The 6,525-nt window shown below is 54.2% G+C and overlaps 1 protein-coding gene across 1 annotated transcript in view; it reads left to right on the top strand.

Moving 5' to 3' along the window:
• PDGFB (platelet derived growth factor subunit B) overlaps nt 1-1,219 on the top strand; it is a 19,755-nt gene extending 18,536 nt beyond the window's left edge. The window contains exon 7 of the mRNA XM_004700262.2: nt 30-1,219. The gene's annotated coding sequence lies outside the window, so the exon portion shown is untranslated. The remainder of the gene's footprint in view (nt 1-29) is intronic.
• Nucleotides 1,220-6,525: the final 5,306 nt, after the last annotated feature.

The raw sequence follows: 6,525 nt of genomic DNA, 5'->3' as shown, positions 1-6,525 counted from the left end.
CCCAGCGGCCGCCGGCATCTTGCCCACAGGAACTAGAGGAGGACCCGACCTGAGCTCCGTCCCTGTCTTCCCTCTGCTCTTGAGGACCTGGGCTGACCATACAGGAGAGACCGACATGGTCCCAACTCCATCCCTGCTTGGAGCGCTGCAGACTGGCCGGGAGAGGAGCCCTGCACCTGACCTCGGGGCCTCTGGAGTGTGGCCTGCCTGCCCCCTGGCCAGCTTTCAGGGAGACTCAGACCACGCTTGGAGCACAGCCTGGGGAGACCCTCTCCTGCTCGCTAGCCCAGGCACCGCCTCTCCCATCTCTGCTGACAGCAACTGCCACCCACTTTCTACACAGGGGATGGCGGAAGGTGGGGGGCCCGGAGCAGCAGGCGGCCGAGAGCCCTTGGGTGGGTTGAAGATGAAGCTCCCATCTGGGTGGATGTAGAGGTGGAGGGTGACCTGGGCACCCCCTGCTTCCTGGCCCCTTTCCTTCCATCCCTCCTGCTTCCCTTTCTCTCTACCTCCACTGGGCACGCGTGCTGGTTCTGCCCGTCTGGTCCACAGCATCCAGGGGCTCCTGAAGCCCTCCCTGAGGCCTCTCAGAACCCCAGCCACCTCTCCTTGGGGCAGAAGAGCAGGGGCCGGGGCGGCAGGTGGCTTGTCAGCCTTATTCCAGCCCCATCGAGACTGCCAAAGCAGGGTGTGCGGACTGTGAGCCACACCAGGGCCCTGGGGAGGGCACCCTGTTCTCAGCAGACCCACTGCTGATTGGCCCATTCATTCTGAGGGTTTCCGGGCAGATGGAAGTAAGGTGCCCCCCGGAAAGGGGTCCCGTTCCCAGCTGACACAAGGCTCATTGTGGACTGCTGGGGGCCGCACCTCAGTTGTGGCTCGGAGTGGTCCCACAGACCTGGCCCGTGGTGGGGCGCAGGGAGCCAACACTCCATTTTCTGGAATCCCCAGTGCCAGCAGCCCCGATTCCAGGCAGGAGTGGGACAGCCTGGAGGAGGCCTCCAGCGAGGGGTGGCCCGCACCCACAGACCCTTAGCTGGCCACTCCTGGGGGCTGCCCCCTTGAGGAAGTGGGAGGGTGCCCGGGGGCCCCCCTCCCCCCCCCTCTGCTGCACTTTCTCCCCTCCCCCTCTCCACAATCTGCTTCCTTCAGTTTGTAAAGTCGGTGATTATATTTTTGGGGGCTTTCCTTTTATTTTTTAAATGTAAAATTTATTTATATTCCGTATTTAAAGTTGTAAAAAAAAAATAACCACCAAACCAAACGAATTCGCTGGAGGTGTGACTGTTGACGGCGGCGGGCTCTCAGAGGGACCTTCTGCCCCACCCATCGCTGCGGTGCAGGGAGGTGCGGACACTTAACCAGACAGGTGCTTCCATCACATATAGGTGCATGCGCAGCCGTGCATACTTGTGGTCACGTGCACACGCATACACAAGCTCATATGGACCTGCACCTGCGAGCACGCAGGTCTGAGACTGGCCGCTCTGAGGGGTTCAGAGCCAGCCAGCAGCTCCAGCTGTGCAGACCCCGTGGCCCTTCCAGAGAGAACAAGAAGGGCATTTCTCCAGCCTGCAGGTCTCCCTAAGGGAAGAGGGTCCGCCAGCGTCATGGGGCAGGAGCACCCTGCTGGGGAAGGTGGGACAGGTGTCCTAGGGGCTGTGGGCTTTAGAAAGAAGCCCTGCTTCCAGTCTGCCCTTGGCCCAGCTTGTGCGGCCTTGAGCAAAGCCCCGCCCCCTCTGTGGGCAGAGACTCCTCTGAAGCCAAGATGGTCTGGGGGCTCCTGGACCCCCTGGCTCAGCTATGGGGCGGTGTGCTTTCCCTCGCACCCAAAGCCTAGGGTGCTGTCCCATGAACAAGGTATCCGATGGGCCTGAGTCCTACCTGCACACGCACTGGGGCTGATGGGAGAAGCCCAGGAGGTAGAGGGTCTGCTTCATCCTCGATTTAATCGGAAGCCAACATGCTGCTGCTGGAAGCAGTGAGCTTCCTGTCACTGGAAGTGTGTAAGGGGAAGCTGTGGCTGAGGTTTGGTTAAAGAACATTGGGCTTCCCACTGATTGATAGTGACCGATAGATCCACCCAATCACACACCTTCTTGGCTCTGATTGGCACCCAAGAAGTGTCTTTCCCTGCCTGGGGATTAGGTCATAATCTGATTTAAATGCATCCTGGGATTACTAACCCTGAACTTAAGGAAGTAGCGTCCACCACGGTGTGGTAAGGGAGGAGTGCAGATAGAAGGACTTACTGGAAATTCCTGTCCCTCCCTCCTGACCCTGAATGCCTAGCTCAGTTTTCAGGAAGATTGACTGGGAGGGAAATGGGACATCTCCTTTGAGAGATGACAGAGGGTGTCTGGGGGCCCACCTCTGCTGCTGTTAGTAGCATGGCTATTCCATGACTAAGGACTTCCCGGGGGACACAGGCAGAGCTGTCCACATTCCCCATGTCCCTGGGCACCATCCCAGGCAGCCAGTTTTGAGCCCTTGGGATTTCCCCAATCTCCTTGGACTTCCTGGATCTGGTTACTGCTTACACCTGGCGAGTCTTCTCTGGGTCTTTGACTCGGCAGGCGAAAATGGCGTTCTCCAAGAAATCCCACTTCTGGTGTGGGGGCAGGGGCGGGGAGAGAAGGCAGCCCCCCCTTCCTTTTTTTAAATCCCTCTCTCCATCATGTAATGTGAATGTGAAGTTTGGTGCTCAGACATCGTGAAGTTAAAAGTCAAGGTTGATGGAGCAAGAGTGTGTTAGTTGGGGTTGACTAGAGAAACAAATCCAGAGACACTCGTGTGTAAGAGAGAACTTTATATCAAGAAGTCATTATGCATCAATAAAACATCCCAGCCCGGTCTAGACAAGTCCATAACTTAAATATCAGCCCATATGTCCGATATTAGCCCATACATTCCTCTTCAGACTCACGCAGTGCATGCAATGATGCCAAATGCAGGAAGATCACAGGCCGGTGGATGGAAAGTCCTGTGGGTCCAGTGGTGGTAGGGGCATCTCCAGGGCTCTGGCTGCCATCAGCATAGCTCCGTGTGGCTTGTCAACAGAATGTGAAGCAGAGAGTGTGTGTGTCCCACCTCCAGGGAGGAAGACAGGAGTTCCCAGAATCCTCAGGAGAAGGCCACGCCCACACAGAGGCCTCATTGGCTATGACCTGATTGACAGGCTAGACTCCTCCCCCTCGCTCAAGTTGACAGGAAATGATGTGACTGCCACAACGATGAACAGGGTCAGGGTCCCGGTGGACGCCGCGACCCTAGCTGTGCCCCCTAGCCGTGCGGTCCTAGCTCAGGATCTTTTATGTTGGTCAATTAAAAAAAATTTCTTTTCAAAAACGGGTTGCTGTTGTTGAGAACAAACAGCGGAAACACACACCAATTCAAGTGCCACTTGTGGAATTCAGGGTCACAGGTGACTTTCTTGGAGTGCTGCCACTGTGCTCACCCTCTTCTGAGCTGTTCCTCCACCGGTCACACAAACTCAGCCCCCTGACATTCTTACCGGCTCCTCCGTGTTGCCACTGCCAACCCGATCCCAGATATGTCCCCAAATTGCCCAGTGCTCAAGGAAGACGTTGGTTACTCGGTAAGCGAACCTTGCTTGGCTTTCAGATGGCTTCCGCAGGCATTTGTGATTTAGGACAATCATTTCAGGGGTTCACCCAACCTCATGCCCCAGTGGCATGGTGGGTTAAGCACAGGGCTGCTACTTGAAAGGTCAGCGGTTCCAACCCACCAGCTGCTCTGAGCAAGAAAGATGTGACTGCTCCCATAAAGATGTGCTGCCTCAAAAAGCCCATGGGGCCTCCTCGTCTGTCCTGTAAGGTTGCTGTGAATCAGAATCAAGTGGACAGCAGTGAGGTGGGACTGGTTTGGGTGCCCCACCTCCATAGCTCCAGAAAGGTCCAGATTCCAGGGGATTTTGAAATTCGGTTATGCACGTCCCCCTCTTTCTTTTTTTTAAAATCGTTTTATTGGGGACTCATACAACTCTTATCACAATCTGTACATTCTTCCGTTGTGTCAAGCACATTTGTATATTTGTTGCCCACATCATTTTCTACTTGAGCCCTTGGTATCAGCTCCTCCTTTTTTCCCATCCCTTCTCTCGCCCACCCTCCTTCCCTTACAGATCCTTGATAATTTATAAATTCTTATTTTGTCATGCCTTACACAGACCGATGTCTCCCTTCACCCACTTTTCTTTTGCCTATCCCCCTGGGAGGGGGTTATATGTAGATCATTGTGATCGGTTCCCCCTTTCTCCCCACACTTTCCCCTTCCCCTCCTGGTATCACTACTCTCAATATTGGTCTTGAGGAGTTTATCTGTCCTGGATTCCCTGTGTTGTGAGCTCTTATCTGTACCCAACGCCCCACCTCTTTCATGATAAGTTTTCTATAGAGTCTTTGATCAAAGTGTTTAGTAATGGTAGTTGGGCACCATCCAGGGCTTCTGGCCTCCTGGCCCAGGAGGCAGTTGCTCATGGAAGCGATTAGCCACACATTCCATGGCCTCCTCCTACCCCTGGTCCCCTCCTTCCCCTGTTGCTCCGGAATGATTTCTCATGCCTTGGATGAAGCTCAGGAGTTTCGTGTCAGACGGGAACAGGGTTCCTTCCCTTGTGAGTTACTCTTATTGCACTTCTGATGATGGGCCACTGATGTTAATCCTCCCAGATAGTGCTGGTCGCTTTGGCGTTAGCTTATTCTTCCACACACCTTGGGGCCGGGGTTCATCTTTGCCGTAGGCATGCGCCCCCCCCTATCCAATGTCTGGTTCACAGCCCATTTTCCTGCCCGTCAGACTTTCCTCACAGCATCACAATCCGCAGCAGGAGCGCGTAACTCTCTGTAGCCCTCTTTGAAAGCTCAGCATGCTCGCTCCCTCACCGTCAACGAGTGGACTTGACTCACAGCCATCCCTAGGACAGAGTAGACCTGCCCCTGTGGGTTTTCGAAACGTTGGATCTCTATGGGAGTAGACAGCCTTGTCTTTCTCCCAGGGGGGCAGTTAGTGGGTTTGAACCACTGACCTGGTGGTGTCCAGCTCCATGTGTAACCCACTGTGCCACCAGGGATCCTTCAGCATGCAAGTTCTCTGTAGACTAGCAGAACGACGCATGGTTACAGCTTCGGAAGTAAATATTCATGGGCTCGTCACACCCATAAGACTGCTTTAAGGATGAGAGGGGACTATGAACAGTTTAGTGAAGGCGAAGTCCTGCATGAGATCTCACTGCTGCTGGGCTCTCGGAACTCACCTCCATTCTCCACTACTGATGCCATGGCCAGGGCATGCCTTACTGTTTCTCAGTGTCCCCTCAGGGGTCCTGGGACCCCAATCCCTGTCTATACATAAACCTGGGCACAGCCCCAATGTAGCCGTGACCAAGCGCCCGTTCCCAGTTCTCTATCAGACCCACCCCTGACCTTTCTGCCGGCCCCCACGTGAGGCTCAACCCACCAGCACGCCCTGCTTGGTCCAGCCTTTCCCAGGGACAGACGCTCACTTCCTCAGCCTCCTCTTTCTACCTGTTCTGTTGCTCTCCCCAATACTCCATCTGTTTCACGCAACTTGCCCACCTTCCCTTGACCTCCCTGCTCCGGATGGAAGTTCCACGTAGAATTGTTTCATTCACCACTCTCCCCAGAGTCTGGAATAATGTCGGGGACATAGCAGACCCTCAATGATGCCTGCGTGTTGTGTTGCAATGACCCACACTTGCTGAATGAATGCGCATAAAGGCTTGTTATTGGTAGTCGCAGCTTCCCTAGCTGATCTTAATTTTAATCACATACACACCTGGTTGTGTGATTGAAAAGGCTACTCTGAGGGTGACACAAATTACCGACTAGCTTGTCCTCCACTTCCTGGGTACGTTCTTGCTTCGAGTAGTGTCTCCATTGGTTATAAGCTCCTCAAGGGTTGGGATCCTGTTGAGTCCACCTTCTGAGGCTACCTCCTTCATATTTCCATACCCAAACCTATATATCTGTCTATCCATGCACACACACACACACACACACACACACACACACACACACACAGAACTCTACTCATGCATTCATCTACCTACCTACTCACCCACCCACGTATTCACCCTTCCACCCACCTCCCTTCCTCCCTCTCTATTTAGCACTCTCTTCATGTCTAGGCACTGTACTCACCACTCCATCTTATTAATCTTTGAGGAGATTGGTGCCACAGTGGGAAGAAAGTAGGTGTTTGGGGAGAAAACACAGAGGTCCTCATCCTGGCATGGCTACCTCCTGCTTTGGGACCTTTCAGAGCGTTTGCGGAGACCCTGGCCTGAGGGCTGAGCGCTGTGCTTGACATGCCACGTGCTTGCCTCTCCGCCGGTGGTTGGGGGTCATGTTTGACGCCCAGTACCCAGCAAGTAGCTGACCATAGCATGGCAGAGTACAGATGGAAGCGAAGGATGGAACAAACGAAAAATCATAGGTACATCAAAGATCCGACTGCTGCCAAGGAGTTCGGTTAGGGTCCAGG

Source organism: Echinops telfairi, unplaced genomic scaffold, assembly GCF_000313985.2.
Source record: "Echinops telfairi isolate 266 unplaced genomic scaffold, ASM31398v2 ScPeMD7_2;HRSCAF=8, whole genome shotgun sequence".
NCBI classification, from domain to species: domain Eukaryota; kingdom Metazoa; phylum Chordata; class Mammalia; order Afrosoricida; family Tenrecidae; genus Echinops; species Echinops telfairi.
The sequence above is the reverse complement of the archived record's forward strand: the minus strand, read 5'-3'. Positions and strand labels throughout refer to the sequence as shown.